Source organism: Monodon monoceros, unplaced genomic scaffold, assembly GCF_005190385.1.
Source record: "Monodon monoceros isolate NGI ecotype Baffin Bay Population unplaced genomic scaffold, NGI_Narwhal_1 Super_Scaffold_21, whole genome shotgun sequence".
In the NCBI taxonomy this organism is placed as follows: domain Eukaryota; kingdom Metazoa; phylum Chordata; class Mammalia; order Artiodactyla; family Monodontidae; genus Monodon; species Monodon monoceros.
The window spans coordinates 15,840,616-15,863,535 of record NW_021703778.1 but is presented as its reverse complement, the minus strand read 5'-3'; positions in this window follow the sequence as shown (position 1 = coordinate 15,863,535).

The following is a 22,920-nucleotide window of genomic DNA, read 5'->3' as shown; positions in this document are numbered from 1 at the left end:
TTTTCTTCACTCTTCTTATCTTTTTCTTTTTTTAAAAAAAAATTTTTTTTTTCCTTTGCTCCTGTGGATAATTTCAAATGATCTGTCTTCAAGTTTACTGGCTCTTTCTTCTTCGTTGAGTCTGTTGTTGAAATTCTTCAGTTCAGCCACTGTGTTATTCATCTCTAGGGTTTTGTTTTTTTTTTTTTGGTTTCTATTTCTTTGTCTAAACTGTTATTTTGTTCATGCATTGTTTTCCTAATTTTCTTTAGTTGTCTGTGTTCTTGTAGTTCCCTGAACTTCTTTAAGAGAATTATTCTGAATTCTTTTTCAGTTTATAGATCTTTATTTCTTTAGGGTCTGTTATTAGGGCTTTATTAGTTACCTTCAGTGGTGTAATGTTTGCCTGATTTTCCTAATACTAATTTTACATATATTTACATATATTTTACTAATATATTTATTTTATATATTTATATTTTATATATTTATATTATGTATTTATGTAATATAATATATTTTATATATTACATATACTTTACTAATATACATAATAATAATTTTCAAAAAAATAATATATCTTTGCACTGGTGTTTGCATTTTAGTAAGTGGTCTTTTTTCCCCAGACTTTATGGGTTCACTTCAGCAGGGACATACTCTCACCATTAACTCAGCTTGGGGTACTGTTGTTTCATCTGGTAGCGTCTGTGGGCAGGTGAGTCTTGCTATTTGGGTACTTGGTTGGGCAAGGCCACAGCCTGTGATTTGATTTCGGGGGGTGGGGGAGGGAGTGCTGCTAGTAGGGCTCTGTAGTCGGGTGGGCCTGCTGGCTGGGCTGTGTTTTCAAGTAGGTCTGTTGGGTGGGCTTCCTGGTTGGGCAGGGCTGCTGGCTATGTTCCGCAGTCAGGTGGGCTCTGCAATCACCTCTGATCAGACAGGGCTGCAGGCTGTGTTCTCTGGCAAGGTGTTGCCAGTGGTTGGATTCCACAATTGGGCAGGGCTGTGGGCCATGCTCCTCGTTTGCTCTTGGGTGGGTGGGGCCTTAGGCTGTGCTTCCTGCATGGATGTTTACACTGGCTGGACTGCATATGCAGGCAGGGTTTTTTGTTTGTTTTGTTTTTTTGTTTGTTTTTTGGCCACACAGCATGTGGGATCTTAGTTCCCCAACCAGGGATTGAACCTGCATCCCCTGCATTGGAAGTGTGGATTCTTAACCACTAGACTGCCAGGGAGGTCCCTGCAGGCAGGGTTATATGCCAGGCTTCATGGTTAGATGGGACATCAGGCTGTGTCCCAAAGTTGGGCAGGGCTCCAGGCTCGGCTTTACGATCAGGCAGGCCATTGGTTGTGTTCTGCCTTTGGTTGAGGTCTCTGGTCTGGCTCTCTGGTTGGGGAGGGCCTTCAAATGGACCCCACAGTTGAGTGAGTCTGGACGTTTAGCAGTCAGGCAGGGCTGTATGCTGGGCTCCACTGCTTGGTGAGATTTTAGGCTGGGTTCTGTGTGTGGGTGGTACCATTGCCACTATGTGCTCAGCATGAAAACAACATGGGGAAGATCCACATTGGACATGCAACAGAAGTGAGAAATGATCCTGTATTGTTGTAATCCACGGAGGCCTTGGGGTAGTTTGTGGCCATTGTGTAACTTAATAAAAGCTGAGTGATGCAGAGTTCTGTTTTATAGTCTAGATGTAGTCTGGAAGTATGACCTTTTTTATTTTCATAAATTTTAGTTCCTTTTTAAAAGTAGAAGCTAAATACTTTTGATTGAATAAACACTTTGTAAAGTGAGTATATCATTTTTAATGAATTTGGTTCTAAATGAAAGAAAACTATCTCAAATGGGCCTAGACTGTGGGTGTGGGGAGAGTTCATGGTTCACATATCAGGAAAGTACAAAAGTGAAAGGGTCTTTGACGCTGGTTTGACACAGTGGCTCATTCAGTTCATCTAGGGTCAAGTTCATGTATACCTCTACAGTCTGACTTTGACAATGTCAGCTTTATTCTCGTTTTTCCTCATTTAGGTAATGATGCTGCCAATCATTGCCAGGGATACATGCTTTCTTGTCAATGCTAGAAAAAGAGAAAGACCCATCTAGAAGGTCTCTCACAGAGTGGCTAAACATCTTTCTTAGAATCCACAGTAAACTTCTTACATGTTAGTGACAGGAAGTGAGTCACTCATCCATTTCTGAACTAATAACTATAACCTGTTAACCCTAACCTCAGATATGGATTGAACATCTTGAACCAGGTATGGAGGTATGGTTAGACCATTCCTAAAAACAACAGGAAGGGAGTTTGCTCAAAGAAAGTTATATATGCAGGACAAAATTACAATGAACACTATGCATTAACACAGCTTTTTCATCAATTCCTCTATGTAAATACGTGATACATTGTGCCAGACGATTTGTGTTTCTGATTTTTTGCTGAATGTTTGTGTGCATTTAGCGTCACCCAAGAGAAGTAGTAATTGAAAAGTTACGATCTGGCAAGCACACAGCCTGTTTCACAGGGCCACTAGATTCATCCAGTCCAGTTTTGCAAATTATCACCTGACCAGGTCCTTAACACACTTAACATAGTCACATGTGCCAAATCTTTGATGTCTTTCCAGATTTTATGCTATTATACTCTCTCCCCCGCTCTCTCTCCCTGCCTGTCTTTGATATGTAGATATAGCTATATAATTTATTTATACCCATATGTATTTATACCCATATGTGTGTATGTTTGTTTATAGTCTGTTAAGCTTTGTGTAACTTCTTCCTTTTTTTTTCATAAGCACTAATTCATCTTGTTGTTTTTTGAAAATATCTTCAGGCCTATTTAAGATTCATTTCATAGCATATTACAGTCCTGAAAAAGTACTTGTTTAACATATAACCTCAAAATGAATAATCTTCATAATTTTAGTGGAACATTCTTGATTTTACCTTCTTCCATTAAATATAGCAACAGTAATATAAACATTGGGCTTATTTTAGTAGTATTTTCTAGTAACTCCTAATGGGTGTTTGAAGCATAATACCAATTTAACCATGAAAATCCATTTAAAACCTTGATGTTTTTCTTATTTATCTAATTCTCAGAGATGGTCTAAAGATTTTGCCGAGATACCATTTCACTTGGATAATTTATAATTAATGTGTTTTTTCCTGGTTGTGCTAGATGACTGATAATTTATTTCATGTTTGCGTGTTTTATATTTCAAAATAGAATTTTAATGGGCATTAAATCAATTAGAATACATTTGACAATCATTGCAGATTAACCGTTTGTGAAAGTCTAAACTTTTTTATTTTGATAAATGTGCACTGGTAAATACAATACTGAGAATTGCTGAGATTCTCATTAAAATGAGGGAAAACATTACAGTGAAAAATTTCCTACTCTGTTATATAAAGTAGGCCCTTTAATGCACCCTAGATTTTGAAAACTTCCTGTTTGGTAACAACAAAAGAATTATAAACCATTAGTTTCCTAGTGAAAATGCCTATGCAATACTTAAAGTAAATCAATCTGTAATGAATATTTGCATTTTAAATAAAATGTACTTTTTTTTTTGTAAGGGAGTTCCATTTAATTTTCTAATCACAACACTATAAACTTCTTCAGTTGACTTTTTTCCTCTTTTCACCTCTTACTTTGTTCACAGTGAATCCATCAGGAAGATGCCTAGGGGAAATCAAAGATAGTGAAACCCTACTACCAAGCTCAATAGCAAAGAGGGGAAGAATAGTGGTTCAAGTGCTTGGCTACAAATGAAGTTTTTGAGTGACGCAGTCATATATTTTTTTGATATTAATTGGGACCAAAGCCAGGGTGACTAAAAAGAGGCATTTGTCTACAGTGGGGAATAGGGGACTTGCCCTGTTGTCTGAAATTCTTTTATTAGAGTTTTATCCCAGGAAGAGAGAGAAGAGAGAGTGCATATATCTTAAAGATATAATGGGAAAAGCAATTACTTTTGATCAGGCAGAACTCAATTTTAATCTCTGTTGCACCTCTGAGTAGTCCTGTAATCTCTGGGAAAATTATCTCACCAATTGAAGACCAAGCTTCACCATTGGAACAAATATTTAATTCACTGGCTAGTGGGGAGAATAATGTTAAATGAGTTAATATGTGCGTAAATAATCAGGCATGATGGCTACCACATGGTAGGGGTTGAGCAAGTGCCTGGGTCCTGGCTTATCTTCCTTCTTTATTCATTCTTTCTCTTCTCTCTTTCCCCCACAGAAGGAAGTGAGAGGTCCTATAAATTAACGTAACCACTATTTTAAAAAAAAATTTATTTTATATTGGAGCATAGTTGATTAACAACGTTGTGATAGTTTCAGGTGTACAGCAAAGTGATTCAGTTATACATATACGTGTATCTATTCTTTTTCAAATTCTTTTCCCATTTAAGAGTGTAACCACTTATGGTGTGGTTGAGGACTGGCTTACAGTGGAACAGCTCTTTCTAAAATGCACGGTGAAACATGGAAGACGTCTAATTTCTTACACATTAGGCTTCTCCCATCACAAGATGGTTTTAAGAATTAGGCAAATGACGACACACAAACCCTAACGTGCTGTACAAGGAGAAAGCACTTAGGAGTCAGAAACATCTGAATTCATATGTGACTAGTCCTAGAGTCATGGTAAAACTCTTTGTCTTCTCTGGGTTCTGGTTTTCTCTGCTTGAAATTGTAGTAAAACAACGAGTGTGAGATTATAGGTGTGAATTTGTGCACCAGAGAGTTTGGCATGTAGGAGGCTCTCGGTATCTTGGGGTCCCAGGATCACCAATAAAGTGGAGCTGGTTGAACTGTGTCAAATATTAATCCAGTAACTGTCGGCTGAAAGAATTAAAAAGCTGGCTGTGTGTAGGTCCCGCTTGGCGTAGCCCTGAGTTACAGTTGTCACAGCTCAGTTAGCGTGACAGCAAGTTGTTGCTTTCAGACGGCTTGTATATTTGGGAAGAGACTTCAAATCATTCCAGAGAGTGTACCTGAATTTCAATTAATTCTAAAAGGAGTCTCAAGCACTTTGATGACCTGGGTTTTAAACTTTTATTCAAGTTATTTGATGTAACCTGCTCTCTCTTAACAGAGTTTATATGGGACCTAATGAATCATCTTGACAGTCAAAACACACAGTGGCAACTGTATTACATGTTCCATCAGTCAGGAGAGCAATAAGAGTTTATTGCTGCACTTAAAGTAGCTAATGCTAGACATAACCACTAAATTAGCTTCAAATGTTTTAAGTTCAGGGTGTATGAAATATGATTGGCCATGCTTAAAAAACTTAGCTGCTGCCAGCAACTGGTACATAAATTTATCAGTGGGAACCAAGTTTGGGGATTATAGGTGAGGTGGTTAAAATATGCATCTAGAAAGGATATTAGCAACGGCTGTGAAATTAGCTTTGACCATGATGTGGCCTGTTGAGGGGTAGGGCCTGTCATAGGAACTACTACCTCCCTCTCCTCCCAGTAGCTAAATTTTCAATGTCTCTCTTGAATAGCTATGCTTTGGAGAATAAACTTGTGGCAGAGACCGCAATTGCTTCAGACTTTACATGATTATTCCCATAGATTTCTTGTTTGTGGTTTCCAAGATGTAAGGGTGGCTCTTTCAACTGAGGTATATTCTCAGTCCTACCCTGATAGGACCTGCATTTAGGAGTCAGAATCTAGGGGAATGGAATGAAAAAAAAAAATTTTTTTTTTTTTTAATCCATCTGCTTCTGTTCATTAAAGTACTGAGCAGGGATTCTCAAAATGGAGGTGTATCAGCATCACCTTGTTACAATGGATTGCTGGACCTCATCTCCAGAGATTAGGCTAGGGCTTGGGAATTTTATTTTCATAAATTTCCAGGTGAGACTAAGAGTGCTAGGATAGGGATCACATTTTGAGAACCCCTGGTACAGAGGAAGTGCTTCAAGGTGGGATTACTTTGTGTAACAAATAATAGAACACCTGACTGAAGATGATTTAACAATAGAAAGCATTATCTTGCATAATCAGAAATCCAGAAATAGAGAGTCCCTGAGTTTGTTCAGTGGCACGAAGGTCAACCACACCCTTTCCATCCTCTGTAACATCCTCACTGTGTTGGTTATGTCTTCCTCATATCACTGGGCATGGTTTCCACCTATCCCTGGACAGCTTCGGTAGCTCCAAGCATTAGGAACCAGTCCAACAGCATTCAGAAGCAAGATAATGGAGGGATAGATATTTTTAGTATCTCCAGTGGGAACCCTCATCCAAAGAGGAGGAAGGGGAGGATTGAAATGACAACTGATAATTAACTAACAACCAGCAGAGGTAAACTTGCAAGATGTTAGGAAAAGGTCCTCTAGCTTTTGTTTTCCACAAGATATTTGAAATGACACAAAAACACTGATTGCTTATATCATCCTGGTGACTCTCTCCCTCCCTGCCTACCTGCCTTTCTTTCTTTTGGGTTTTCTATTTCTCTGCATTCTATCGGGTTCTTGGGCTTTATCGTATGAGCTCATCATGTGTTCACAGTGGGTATAGACGTTGACACACGGGCATACTTTCCACCAGCCACTATAATCATTGCTATCCCCACAGGGGTAAAAGTCTTTAGTTGACTAGCAACACTTCTCGGGGGCAATATTAAGTGATCCCCCGCCCTAATATGAGCTTCAGGCTTCATCTTCCTTTTCACAGTAGGTGGTCTAACTGGCATCGTTCTAGCCAGTTCATCACTAGACATCGTTCTTCATGATAGCTACTACGTTGTTGCTCACTTTCACTGTGTACTTTCAATAGGAGCTGTCTTCGCCATCGTAGGAGGGTTTGTCCACTGATTTCCGCTATTCTCGGGATATACACTTTACATGAGCAAAAATCCACTTTATAATCATATTCGTAGGTGTAAACCTAACATTCTTCCCACAAAATTTCTTAGGCTTATCCGGCATACCTCGACGATACTCTGACTACCCAGACGCCTAAACAACATGAAATACTACCTCATCAATAGGCTCATTTATCTCACTGACAGCAGTTATACTAAGAGTCTTCATTATCTGAGAAGCATTTACATCTAAACGAGAAGTAATATCAGTAGACTTCACTTCCACAAACCTTGAGTGGCTAAATGGATGTCCTCCACCATATCACACATTTGAAGAGCCAGCATACGTCAGCCCAAAATGATCAAGAAAGGAAGGGATCGAACGCTCTCCAATCGGTTTCAAGCCAACATCATAACCACTATGTATTTCTTTATAAACGAGATATTAGTAAAACCTTATATAACTTTGTCAAAGCTAAGTTACAAGTGAAAATCCTGTATATCTCCATGGCATATCCCTTTCAACTAGGCTTCCAAGATGCAACATCACCCATTATAGAAGAACTCCTACACTTCCATGGTCATACATTATTGATTGTTTTCCTAATTAGCTCCCTAGTCCTCTACATCATCACCCTAATACTTACAACTAAACTAACACATACCAGCACAATAGACGCCCAAGAGGTAGAGACCATTTGAACCATCCTTCCAGCATCATTTTAATTCTAATTGCCTTACCCTCCCTACGAATCCTCTACATGATAGATGAAATTAATAACCCTTCTCTCACTGTAAAAACAGTGGGTCACCAATGATACTGAAGCTACGAATACACCGACTACGAAGACCTAAATTTCGACTCTTACATAATCCCAACATCAGACCTAAAACCGGGAGAACTACGGCTACTAGAAGTGGACAACCGAGTAGTCTTACCCATAGAGATAACAGTCCAAATACTAGTCTCCTCCAAAGACGTGCTACACTCATGGGCTGTACCTTCCCTAGGCCTAAAAACAGATGCAGTCCCTAGACGCCTAAACCAAACAACCTTAATATCAACACGACCAGGCTTATTTTACGGGCAGTGTTCAGAAATCTGTGGCTCAAATCATAGTTTTATACCAATTGTCCTCGAACTAGTACTTTGAAAAATGGTCTGTATCCATCTATAATCTCATTAAGAAGCTAAAGTAGCGTTAACCTTTTAAGTTAAAGATTGAGAGCCAAAGCTCCCCTTAATGATATGCCACAACTAGATACATCAACATGATTCCTTACTATCCTATCCATATTCCTAACCCTCTTCACAATATTCCAATACACTCCTGTTTCCACCATCACTTAATGTTGTTTCCATTTAACTTCTTTCTTCCTAGGCACTAGGAATCTAAAATTGTGTTTTGGACAATAAATGACTACAGTCTGAAATTTGAGAGTCACATGTCTTCACATTCCATAGAACAGAGTTGGATTTCCTTTCTCCCTCACGCCATTCTAAATTTGCCACCTTCACCCTCTTTGGAAAGAAGCTTTTGGACAAGACATAAGAGAAATTTGGACTGCCTTGAAGAGTTCCTCTCTTAAGAGCTGAAAAAAACCCTATAACCTGTGAGATCTGATGTTGAGCCTTTAGGGAGAACCATGACAGATGTTTAAAACCCCCAGGATTCCACCTTGACCTCCTAGGATGGAGTGCATCCCCAGATCTACTCTTTCTACAGTCTTCCCCATTTCCATAAAAGGAAGTTCCATCTTTATATTTGTCAGGGCCATATTTGGGAGTCGTTCTTGATTTCAGAAATAAAGCTGCACAGCTTGGCAGCTTTAACTGAAGAATGTGCCCGGGATCTGATGCAACTTGCATAGCTCAGACACTGTGGTACAAACCAACATCCTCAGATCTAGTTTCTGCCTCGTCTGGATGTTCTCCCTGCTCCCACCTTGGCCTTCTTAAATTTATTCCCAACGCAGGAGCCAGAACGTTTCTATTAAAATGTAAGTAAAATCACATCACTACTCTGTTTAAAACCCTTCAATGGCTTCTCATCTCATTACAATTAAGAGCCCAAGTTTTGGGACTTCCCTGGTGGTGCAGTGGTTAAGAATCTGCCTGCCAACACCAGGGACACAGGTTTGAGCCCTGGTCCAGGAAGATCCCACATGCCGTGGAGCAACGAAGTCCATGCACCGCATCTACTGAGCCTGTGCTCTAGAGCCCGCGAGCCACAACTACTGAGCCCACACCCCTAGAGGCCATGCACACAACAAGAGAAGCCACCACAATGAGAAGCCCGAGCACCTCATCAAAGAGTAGCCCCTGCTTGCATCAACTAGAGAAAGCTCACGCGCAGCAGCGAAGACCCAACACAGCCAAAACAAAAAGAGCCGGTTTTTACACTGGCCTACGAGGTTCCTTAATGACCTGTTCCCCTCCCCACTTTGCTGCCCCTTGAACATGCCAGGTATACTCCCACTTTGGGATATTTGCCTGTTTTGTTCCCTCTCGTGATCGATTTCTTCCTCACATATCATCATCTCAGTGAGTCCTTCATCACTCTTTTTATTATGAAATTACATCCCTGGCCCTTGTCACTCATGATTTCCCCTCTCTGCTTTTCCTTTAAAGCACTTATGACCACCTGTTATACTTCATCTTTAATTTATTTATTGTTTATTTACTGTTTTTTTAAATCTTCCTCCACTAGAATGTGACCTCCATGACAGTAGCAATGTTTGTTGTATTAATTGGTCTATCATCAAAACTGAGAACACCTAGCACATAAACACAAAGCAATGTTTGTTGAATGAATGATGGCTATACAATAATTTAAAATTAATATCATAATAAATATCAAACATATACAAAGTAAAGACTAGTATAATGAACCCCTTGTACCAATCATCCAACTTCAACAGTTACCATCATTCTACCATTCTTATATCATTTAGCCTATTTATCCCATGCTTGATAATTCAGTGGGGACACAATTCTTTTTTGGGGGGAGAGGGTAAAATTACATATCTTGAAATGCATAAATCTGTATGATTTTTGACAAATATATATACCTTAGTATACCATGTCTTTATCGTGATATGAAACATTTCATCTGCCCAGAAAGTTCACTTGTGTGCCTTCCAAGGCAATCTACTTTTGCCACCATCCCCCTTCCTCCTACCCCAGGCAATGATTGTTCTCATTTTCTTTTTTTTCAGCTTATTTTGGTTTCGTCTGTTCTAGAACTTCATTTCTAAATTGAACCGTACGTTAGGGATTCTTCATTTTTTCCTGCTTTCACTCAGAACAATGTAAGATTCATTCGTGTTTTTACATGTGTTAATGCTAATTAGTTCCTCATCATGTTGTAGTGTTCCATTGTATGAACATATGGCAATTTGTCATTTCATTCTCCCAGTAACGGATATTTGCCATTGTTTTATGTGGTCTATCTAGCTGAATGTTTCATGTGCAATTGAAATGAGTTTGGTTTTGGCTATGGTTCCAAAGCTGCTATATACATTCTTTAAGTCTTTTTTTTTTTTTTTTCTGGACATATGTTTTCACTTCTCTTGGATAAATGCTTAAGAATGGAGCTTTTAGGCTAAAGTGTTGGTGTATGTTTTTTTGTATAACAGATGCTAAGCATATCTACAAAGTAGTTGTACCACTTTATATTTCCATTAGTGATGCTTTATGGGTTTAATTTGCATTTCCCTGATGGTAAATGATATTGAGCATTTTTGATGTGCTTACTGTTGATTTGTCAAAAAGAATTTCTTACATATTCTGAATACAAGACTGTGGTCAGCTACATGTTTTGTGAATATTTTCTCCCAGTCTGTGATTTGCTGTTAGTTTTCTCAGTGATGTCTCTTGATGAGCAATTTTTAATTTTGAGAAAGCCTAATTTTTCTTTTTTTTCTCTTGTGATTCTTTCTTTCTGCTTTCCAAGAAATCTTTGCTTAAATCTGCAAAGATTTTTTTCTCTGTTTTCTTTTAAAAGTGTTATAGTTTTATCTTTTACATTTAGGACTCTGCTACATTTCAGGATAATTTTTGTATATGGTGTGAAATAGGGGTGGAGGTTATTTACTCATTTTTCCATTTGGACGTCCAGTTGTCTCAGTACTGTTGGTTGAAAAGATTTTTCTTTCCCACTCAATTGCTTTGACACCTTTGTCAAATATCGATTAACATGTAACTGTGCGTCTATTTCTGGACTCTATCTTCTACCTGTATTCCAAGCTCAAACTGATTACTGTTGCTTTATGGTAAATCTTTTAGTCAGACAACATACGTTTTACAACTTTGTTTTTTCTTTTGCAGGACTGTTTTGTATATTCTAGGTCCTTTGTATTTCCATATGAATTTTAGAAATACATGATCAATTCCTGTAAAAATACCTTGCTGGGATTGTGACTGGAGTTTTATGGCTCAGCATGTGGTCTCTTTAGCTGAAGGTTCACGTGCTTTTGAAAAGAAATAGATCCTACAGTTTTCGGGTATAGTGTCTATAAATGTCAATAAGATCAAGCTGGTTGATAGCCTAGTAATTCTATCAGTTGCTGAGAAGGGATACAAGACTATCCAACCCTGATACTGTTAGATTTATCATTTGCCTTTTAATTTTTTTAGTTTTTGCTTCTTGTAGTTTGAAGCTTTGTAGTTAGGTGCACACACATTACAAGTGTTATATCTTCACGATGTATTAACTAACTCTTTTTCATGATGAAAAGTCTTTTATTTTTGATACTGCTTGTCTTGATGTCTGTTTCGTCCAGTGTTAATATAACCCATGATAAATCTTTTTTTCCTCCCTTTCATTTCTATTAAAGTGCATCTTTTAAAGACATAGGGCCCTGATTTTTTTTTATCTAGCCTGACAATTTTTGCCTTTTTGCTGAAAAGTTCAGCTCATTTAAAATGAACATAATTGTTATGGTTGGATTTGAATCTACCACTTTATTAACTTTTTGCTTCCTTTGCTCCCTTTGTCCTACTTTCTTTAGGGCAAACCAAATATTTGAAAAATATTCTATCTTGATAATTACGTTGACATTTTAGGTCTTCCCCTTTGAAAACATTTTAGTGGTACTCTAGAATTTGCAATTTGCATCTTTAATAAAAATCTACTTAGAGTTAATGTTGTATTAGTCCATGCAAAGTATAGGAATCTTCCATCAGTGTAATACTACTTGCCTCTCTGTCCCTTGTGCCATTGCACCATATACTTACAATTACATACTTTTATAAACTTCATAATACAGTGTTATAATTTTTGTTTTAAACTATTGTATAACACAAAGAAATGAGCATTTTGTGATTGATTATATTTTATATTTTGTGGTGGATTAAACATGGCCACAAACATTTACTTTTGCTACTACTTCTGTTGAAGTGTGGAGTCTAATTTCCAATCCTCTTGACTTGGGGCTGACTTTAATGCTACATCAATAAAATACAGTGGAAGTTATGTTATTCTCTCAACGATAGCTCATAAAAAGCCTTGCAGCTTCAGTTTGTGTTTCTTAGAACATTTCCCCTTATAACTCAGCCACCATGCTGTGACTAGCTCAAGCTATATGGAGAAGTCTCAGGTAAGCTTCTAGCCAGCAGCCATGGTGTGAGTCATCTAAAGTTGTGTCTTTAGATGACTCTAGCCTCAGCCATCATCTGGCTGAAACCACATGAGAGATCACAAGTAAGTATTGCCCAACTGATCTCAATTAATATACAGGACCATGGTAGAGAATAATACATTTTTATATTAAGCTACTAACGTCTGGGATGGTTTGTTAGGCTGTTATAGAAAATGTAGTCATATTCTTATCATTTCTTCCACCAATTATCACCTGGTGTCATTTGCTTTCAGCCTGAGGAATTTCTGTTAGTATTTCTTGGGAAGCCTATCTGTTAGCGCTGAATTTTTACATTTTATTAATAATCTGAAATGTCTGTGTTTCACCCTAATTTTTGAATAGTCTTACTGGAGGTAGAATTCTGGGTTGACTGTTCTCTTTTTCCCTCGGTGCTTAAACATTGTTGTTCCATTGTCGTTTAGCCTCTTCTGTTGTTAATGAGAAGTTAGCAGTAATTTTTAAAGTAACTTTTCTCCTGCTACTTCAGGAATATTTCTTTTGATTTTAGCATTTGGTTATGATGTGTCTAATTGTGCTTTCTATGTATTTATCCTGCTTGGGACTTGGTGAGTTTCTTGGTTTTAGAAGTTGACATTTTTTATCAAATTTATGGAATCGTTAGCCATTATTTTTTGTTTTGGAAGTTTCTATTCACATATCCTCAAGCTCAGAGATTCTTTCCTCAGTCATGTCCCGTTTACTAATGAGCCTATTAAAGGCATTTACAAAGTTTTATTATGGCGTTTTTGATTTCTACCCATTCATTGTGATTCTTTCTTAGAATCTCTATCACTTTGCTTACATTTTCCATCTTCTCTTGCAGTTTGTTTACTTTTTCCATTAGAGCTCTTAGCATATTAATCATAGTTGTCTTAAACGTATAATCTGATTATTCTAACATTCATGCTGTATCTGACTCTGGTTTTGATAATTGCTCAGTCTCTTCAAGCTGTGTTTTCTGCCTTGTAGTATGCCTTGTAATTATTTCCTGATAGCCAGATGTGATGTACTGGATAAGATGAACTGCAGTAAATAAGCTGTTAGTAATGTGGTGGTAAGGTATGGGAGTAGGGGAAGTGTCATAGAGTCCTATGATTAGGGCTTGGTCTTTTAGTGACCCTGTGCCTCTGGAATGAACTTTACAAGTGCTTCTTAGCTTTTTTTCCCCCCCTATTAAGTGGTATAGGATGGCTAAAGGGGACTGGAGTTGGGTATTTTCCCTTCCCCTCGGGTTGGTTTGGCTCTGATAAAAGCCCAATACATTAAAATAGTTTCTAATAAAATAGTTTCTCTTGAGGTCCGACCTTGTTAAGTTTGGAATGCTCTGACACATTTCAAAATTGTCACTTTTTCCTTCCCACTACCTGAGACCCAAGGGGATTTTTCTCTCATCTTCACTGTGAGAACTTAGTAGAGCTCCAGGAGGTAAAATTCAAAATAGTGTGAGCCCCTGGCTCCCCTTAACTGTCTCCCCTTGGAGTTTTTAACTCTTAGACTTGTCCATACTGAGCCTTTAGAAATTTCAGAATGAGGAAGGGAAGGGGGGGTAGGCCAGGACTAGATTGATAGGAATTTAGAGTTTATTCCAAGTATGATTGGACACCCTTGGAAGGTTTAAATCAAGGGTGATTGGATCTGATTTACTATTTTAAAAGGTGTTTCTGACCAACGTATGGAGACAGGAAAGTAGTGTGGTAGGTAGGCCAAATGTAGAAGTTGGGGGACCAGCTAGGGGGCTGTTACAGTCATTCAAGTGAGGGCTGATGTGGTCTGAGAGTAAGTTATGCAGCTAGTTTCTAATCTTGAAAACAGCCTAGATGTTCCCCGAAGCAGAAGGGACAAGATTTAGACTATTCAGTCTAGGCTATTGCCCTCTGAGGGCAATAGATCATTGATTCTCCAATCTAAGCCCCCGAATAAATACTGCATGCCAGAAAGCAATGCCTTTATATTTAGCTTCGTTTTCATCACTTCTCTCGTCCAGCCAGAAGAATTGTCACTTCCTAAACTTGTATCCTATTTCTCAGTTCTGTACTTTTACACATGACATTCCTTCCTGTTTAAAATTTATTTTCTTTATTCATTTAAACATTTGTTCATGAGATCTTATACAAATGCTACTGAGGACACTTTTTTCTTCCTCTCACTTCTAATGCAATTTTATTATATTTTTCAAGGTGTATGCTATATGGTTGTTTATACCATGATTGCTATTTCCTATTGTCAAGTATTATGAATAATCTGAGAATTTATCCTAATTGCTTGCTAAAAAGTTAGCAGTTCACAATCTCATGGGTTCTGGCAGAAGACATGAGACTTCTGAGTCAAAGGACTTTGATATTTATGGCATAGCAGGCAGCATGAGCTTTGTTCAGTTGGTTCTTCTTGCTCCCTGAGTCCCATGGGAGTAACACAGAGAAGCCCAGGTGGATGCTTTGTACTCAGGGGCTCTGTACCACAGTAGAGGAACCCCATACTTAGGGAGTGTTTCACAGTGGGCTCCCAATAAGTCTTGTAGACTCTCTCTCTGAAAGGAGACATATTTTTATACTGGACAGTCAACAGACTTGCCCTCTGTTCTTTCTGTCTTCCAAGCCTGTTTACTCTACAAACATCCTTGAAAAGACAGTCTGAAACAAAAAGCAGTTGGTGCCCCTGCTCAGAAGATGTGCAGAATCGTGAGAGACCAATAGGGAATTTTCTTTCAATATCATTAGTGTAAGGACCAAACTTCGTATATGCTATTATGGACTGAATGTTTGTGTCTCCCCTAAAATAGATACACTGAAATTCTAACCCCCAATGTGATACTACTAGGAGGTGGGGTGTTGAGAGGTAACTAGGACCTGAGCGTGGAGATCTTATGCATGGGGTTTGTGCCTTCTGAATAGAGACACGATAGAACTTAGAGCTTGCTCCTTCTCTCTGCTCTCTGCCGTGTGAGGACCCAGCAAGCAGACATCCATCTGCAAACCAAGAAGAGGGCCTTTGCCAAGAATGCGAGCATGCTGGCACCCTGATCTCTGACTTCCAGCCTCCCAAACTGTGAAAAGTAAACGTCTGTTGTTTAAGCCACCCAGTCTATGGTATTTTGTTATAGCATCCCAAACTGACTTAGACATGTGGTGATGTCACCTATATCCCTAGCCCAGTGCCTATACACGTAGTGGCTCAAGAAATATGAGTTGAGTAAATAAAAAACCCGATTATACGGCCTCTTGCAGCTCTCTACATCTACCTAAATCCTAGCATTATGGATTCATACCAACTTAGTATATTTATTTTTTTTAAAAAACATTGTCTTTTAAATTTTGTGTAAGAGCTATAATGCTGTCAGTTCAACTCATTTTGAGACCATAGATCGTGGGGAAAAAAATCAACTTTTCAGGTATTTACTAAAATGTTACAGATTTAAAGTTGTGTGATACACAACTGAGAGTTTTACCTTAATCAGAATTGAAGAATTCTTGGAAGAGGCAGCTCAGGAAAAGTTTCTTGGCTAAGGGTAAACATGTCAGCAGAGGGAGAGAATTCTTAAACTAGACAGCAAGCGGGTTCAGTTGTTCAAAAAGAGAAACACCAAATTCTCAGCTACCTAGCCTCAGCAGCTGGGGAAGCTATGAAGCCTTGCCCTGCATTGTCTTTGAGGGGAGCAGTACTAGTGCTTTTTGTTTTTGTTTTTTTCCCCTCAGGGTAATTCTTTGTGGTGAGGCATTGCTCATTGCATTTCAGGACATCTAGCATCCCTCACTCTCAGGCCTTAGGTGCCAGCAAAACTCTCCAGGTACTGCTCATTGTGTACATTCGTCAAAAAATACCCCATAGCCAAGAGAAAATAAAACAAAAAGATATGCCGCAAGGGGGTGGTTTTTCAAGAGCTACGGGGTGAGATGTAAAGATCTCACGCTAACATACTGTGTGTCAAGATCAAGATAAGTTCTAATGCTCTATGGGGACAGCTACCCAAATTGTGGACACTGGCTTCCTGGATAGAATATTATTTCCCTTGTGGTGACCCCTACAGATATTGTTAAGATTCTACATAGATGCCAACTTCCCAAGAAACTGTTGAATTCTCTTTATCTGATATATGCATTCTTAATCCAACAGCGGTCAGTCATTTGTTCAAAAAGTTCATTGAGCCACTACTACGTGCCAGATACTGTTTCTGCATAAGGACATTGGCTAAGAAAATGCCTTTGGTTTTATAAAGTTTACATTATCATAGGAGGAGAGAGATAAGAAAAGTATGCAATTAAAGTGGGTGATTTCATGTGGTAACAAGTCCTTGAAGAATCCTGGGCTGAGATAGAGCCATAGGAGGGAGGAAGGAAGGAAGGAGAGGCTTTCTTAGGCTCAGGGAAGTTGAGGCAAGTCCTGGGGGTGGGTAATTAAATGGAGATCTGAAAGATGATAAGAGGTGGGGTGAGATGATAAGAGCTGGTGAGAGTGTTCCAAAGGGAGGGAGGAGCAAAAATGCTGAAGAGAGAAATGAGTATGTTTTTTATACTAATTAATCATTTGGCATGTAATTAGGTATTGTCTTGTGAAATAAAATTCATATTTTATGGCAAGACAAGAAAAATTTAAACATAAAATATTGTCTCTGCCCTTTGGCCTCCTCTCTCCCCTCTACTGTGCATTGTGTATCTGCTTTATGCATCAACCAAACCTTCCCCAGTCGGCAGAAATACCTGCTTAACCAGAAAGAGCAACCTCCTCCTAGCAGCAACGAGGCAACTCCTTAAAAGATAACATTCCTTCTTGATCTTCTAGGCTGAAGACAGTTAGATCTGGATTGTGTGAACTGTCAATAATACATCATTTAATAGGCAGCCCTCTACTTCAAAAAGCTTATATAACTATGTCTTGACTTCTAATGAATGGAACAGATCTTGGAGCTTTCTGAGATGCTCTTCCCAGGTTATAATCCTCAAATTTTTCTTGAATAGAATTTCCTATTTCTTTTCTAGACCAACTGATTAATTTTTCTTTGACAGTCTCATGACATCTTTTGTTATCATAATGGTGATGGTTATCGCTTTTTGAACTTTTTACAGGGACTTCACGTTTATTAACTCACTTAATCCTTACAGCAATTCTATTAGGTCAATATGATTATTAACTTAGAGAGGTGACAACTCTGTCTTGGAGAGGTTTAGCCACTTGAAGAATTTAGATTCAAAACCAGGTCGCTTTATTCAGTTCTGCCTGTTTCTGATACTGTTTTGTGGTTTTATTCTGCCTTCCTAGGTAGATTTTGAATTTTATAAAAAATGATGTTTTAGTTGGCTTGGGCTACCATAACAAAATACCTGAGTAGCTTAACCCACAGAAATGAATTTTCTCACAGTTCTGGAGGCTGGAAGTCCAAGAACAAGATGATGGCTGATTTGATTCCTGGTGAGAACCCTCCTTCTGGCTGGCAACCTTCTCAGTGTTCTCCCGTGGTGGGAGAGACCTCTTGTCTCTATTCCTTTTCTTTTCACGACATTCATCTCATCGTGTGGGCTCTACCTTCATGATCTCATTTAAACCTAATGAACCCCCAAAGGCCCCACCTCCACATACCATCACATTGAGATTAGGGCTTCAAAACACAAATTTTGGGGGGACACATTTTATCCATAGCAGATGGGAAGAATGTGTTGTATATATTGGATATGCTCTAAAATTCTCATCAACAAATACTAAGTTAATATTACTTAGAATGAAAATTAATACATTTTGCCCAGATAATTCCTACCTGTTTTCCAGGTTTCAGTTTAGCTGCTAGTTTTCCAGGAAGCCTGGGTTAGCTGCCATAGTACCTTACTTATCCATTAGTGTTTTGTCATCTGTCCCCTTTGACTTTGTAAGGTCCCTGAAAACCATCACCATAACATTCCTAGTGTGTGGTGGTGCAGTATCTGGTATACAGTAGCTGTTCAATAATTGTTCAGTTAAATTGATCTATCCTCTGTGATCCTTGGCAAATTGAAAGCTCTCTGAACCTTAGTTTCCTCATCTGTAAGGTGTAGTCTACTTCATTCAGTTAAGAGAGTTCGATGAACCGATGGATATGAAAACATTGTTGTCTCTTTTTTCCCCCTTTGCCTCCTTGTCTACTATTTATTTATTCTCTTTTAAAGCTCTTCACTTTACTTGCAACATACCTTATGATTTAGCTATCTGAAAAGGTTAAGCAAACAGTGACAGGTGATTTCAAAATGGATCTATATTTCTAGAATAGTAGCTGTAATTCTTTAAATGCCAAGGCCAAAACAGCACAATGATCGTTTCATCTGAAGGTGATATTTATCACACTGAAGATATAGGCAATAGATTTTTCTGTATCTGGTGTAAAATGTTGACGATAGCACAGCATTAAGTTCTCTGATGTGCCTAAGTTCAATTAATGATAGGTTAAATATATAGTTAGGGTAACAATAATTTTCAAGCAGAAAATTAGGTCACACTATCTGAAAAGCATAAGCCTATTTATCAAAATAGTGGGATTAAATAGTTGAAATTGTAACTATTCTGGAAAATCTAACGAGGTATGAACAGATGAGCATGCGTCTCGCTGATTTTAAGGTACATCGTTACTTCCATTCCATGGGTTATTTATTTCCCAAAAGCTCCTTGAAGTTAATGACATTTATCTATAATTATAGATATAAGTAATATAGATATAAATATATTTTACATGAAAGATAGGACATATAAGGAATACATGGTCATTGTATTTTAATTTGTTATTAATTTTATTTTTATCAAAGTAATGTATGCGCTTAATGTTAAAACGCCAAGCTTACCCTAAGTAACGGGTCTGCCTCCCTAATCCCATTCAACCCTTAGTCTCTTTCTGCAAAGGCAATAACCTTTAACTCCCTGCTGTTTCTTCTGGCATTTACACCCATGTTTTAAAACAACATGCAAATGTTGTGATTTCTTTTTTATTATTATTATTATTTATTTATTTAGGCTGTGGCTGGCCTTAGTTGTGACATGCAGGATCTTTAGTTGCAGCACGTGGACTTCTTAGTTGCAAGATGCATGCAGGTTCTAGTTCCCTGACCAGGGATTGAACCCGGGCCCCCTGCAGTGGGAGCACTGAATCTTACCCACTAGACCACCAGGGAAGTCCCGTGATTTCTTCTTTTTTTTTTTTTTTTTTAATTTTTATTTATTTATTTATCATTTTTGGCTGTGTTGGGTCTTGGTTTCTGTGCGAGGGCTTTCTCTAGTTGCGGCGAGTGGGGGCCACTCTTCATCACGGTGCACGGGCCTCTCTCTGTCGCGGCCTCTCTTCTTGTGGAGCACAGGCTCCAGACACGCAGGCTCAGTAGTTGCGTCTCACAAGTCTAGTTGCTCCATGGCATGTGGGATCTTCCCACGCCAGGGCTCGAACCCGTGTCCCCTGCATTGGCAGGCAGATTCTCAACCACTGTGCCACCAGGGAAGCCCCCTGTGATTTCTTAATTATTAATGTTTAGACTTTATTTGCTTCCTGTTATGGTGATTGACAGTATGCCTCTCTTAGACCATCTTACTCATTTACCACCAACACCATCATCTTGATGAGTTGTATTATAGTTTTTATTTATGGAATAGTCAGTGCATATTATTATTCACAGTGCATACCAGTATGATTTGAACACTGTTGATGGTCTTCTTTCTGGCACAGCCTTTTGTCTTTTTTTCCTGGAATTAATGGCGGTCTCTGTCTCTTTGTCTCTCATCTCTCTCTTCCTTTTTCATTCATTTGCTTAGATTTTTTTTTACATATCTTTTCCCACCAAATACTCAATAGACCAATAATTTTCAAAATATTCAAACTCTTCAATTAACCCACAACTTCCTTTTTGTTTCCCCTGGAAAATAAATGTCCTGCTCTAGCCGTTCACCCCTGCTCCCACCTCAACCGACGGCTCTAGGTGTGCTGCCAGCTCTCATCCTGGAGCTTTCCACTGTCTAGCCCCAGGGTTAGAAATGCTATTTCTTGAATCCAGTGTCTTCCTCTCTTGGTTTTCTACCTCGTTTTGCTATAACACATTCTACTGTAGCTTCCTAAGGAAAAGAGCATCCATGATAAATTTTCTTCAGTCCTTGTGATTTTTGAAATCTCTTTATTTTAAACTTATAACTTGATGGACAGTTTGACTGGGCTCAAAATTCTAGGTTGAAAGTAATTTTCCCTCAAAATTTTAACATTATAAATTCATTGCTTTCACATCCCCATTGTTGCTATTGAGAAGTTCAGTGCCATGTTGATCCTTTGTAATTAACATTTTTTTCTTACTTGAATATGTAGCCAAATAAAATTTTATGTATATATGTATGTACATATATCATATACATATAAACTTTTCATTTTGAAATAACTTTTAAATCACAGAAAAGTCACAAAAATAACACATATAATTCTTGTATATCGCTCACCCAGATTCCCTGATTTCTTTAATTCTTAATCATTCACTCTTTGTTTTCCCTGCTCTCTTTTTGGATTATTTATTAGTGGGATATCGGATACCCTAGGTCAATGCCCAAACCTTATTTTCTCTCCCATTTTCATGTTCTGGTGTTTATCATTTTCTTTCTGATAGATTTTCTTTTTTACTTTCTATCACCTCTATTACTTTATTTCAGTTAGTTAAATTTTTAAATTCCAAGAGTTTTTCCTTCTGATTTTTTCTATTCTCTAACATTTTGTTCTTGTTACTAGGTGTACTATCTTAATATCTTATTTCTCTGATATTTTTTGTATCTTCTGTCCCTATGTTACTAGCTACTTCTAAAAAGCTAGTTTGAGTTGATCTCTCTCTTTCAAGTCAGAGGCTGTATCAGTTAGGATCCTAGTAGATAATAATATTCGGAAGATATTATTATCACACTTAGGAAGATCTGTTTGCAGGGTTTAGGGTAAATAAGAGATGGTGAAAAGCAGAGGTTTACAGCAGCAAAGAGCTGTTAATGTCCCTGGACCTAAAGGGCTATGGAGGGAGAAATTGTTGGGACCTGAAGAGAGCACTAGTTATAGCTGCAGCTCGGGGAGAGGGTTGCCTGAATGAGGCTACTAAAAAAATCATTATTATATTGCTTACTAAATAATATTATGTTGTCTAATAAGGGAATGTTGCTACTGATAACCTTTAGCCCCACAGAGAGGGAGATTTGACTCTTGCCCTGCCATCTCTGGCTGGTGCCTCCCATTCACCTAATCTACATAGGAGGCAGAATTCAGGAGCCTGGGTATAGTCTCTAGGGCTTGGCCTCCTGGGTCACACTGCAGGGTAGAGATGGGAGGGGGTGGCTCTGAGAGACAAAGGGAGAATATCTAGCACTGAGCCTCCTTAAAATATTAGTGATCCTTTGCTATGCACTCATTTGTGAATGATGCTATATAATTTGAGACTCTAGGATTTCTTACAGGCTGATCTTTGGTCTTCTCTATGATGAATGGAGGGAGAAAGGACTAGAATTGAGGACAGGACCTGATGTGCTGGGTTAGGGAGAGATCTGAGAGTCTAAGATTTGTATACCAGCTTTTAATAAAGTCCTAATTTTCGTTCCTGCAACTCAGCTCTGCTTTCCAAATCATCAGTGCCTCTAGTGGCTGAAATTCTCAGGATTTCTGTGAGACATACAGCTTTTTAATCCTCCTCTTCTCTGCCAACTCCTTTACAGTTTCTCTGTCTACTTTCCATCTTTCAAAATTTGTTGATCTCGTTTCTGCTATCATCTCCTTTCCTAATATCTCTGTATTTGTATCTTTTTGTCTTTTGTCCTTATATCAGTTAGCTTAGGGATCAGAGAGACCATCTGCCATGTGTGATGAAAATTCTTAGATATTTTTATAAGTTGACTCATGGAGAATATAAATTTCATAAATGGACTCAGAATTGAATGAACTAAGTGGTGATTAATAACAATTTCATCTACTAAATGTTTATGTCTAGAAATTCATGAATCTGAACACTATAGTACAATGAAAAATACTGTTTCATAGTTACCATATAGGTGACTAGTGTTTTGGTCACTTTTTTGTCATTTAAAACAAGGAATGTTATTACTGTTTTTAACGTGGAGTCATATACCTGGCAGGGATATATGTATATCCATCACTTCTTGTTCTGCTCATTCTATGACAAAAGTGCTCATACACTGAAATTGCAAAGCATGAAAGGGAAAAAAGGAAAAGGGATGGATTATCCACCTTCAATGATCGAGAGTTGGCTGCACCAGATGCTGCCAAAAGAAATCTGCCCAGTGTCTGTTTTATTTATTGATTGATTGATTGATTGATTGATTGATTGATTGCGGTACGCGGGCCTCTCCCTGTTGTGGCCTCTCCCGTTGCGGAGCACAGGCTCCGGACGCTCAGGCTCCGCGGCCATGGCTCACGGGCCCAGCCGCTCCGCGGCACGTGGGAATCTCCCCGGACCGGGACACGAACCCGTGTTCCCTGCATCGGCAGGCGGACGCTC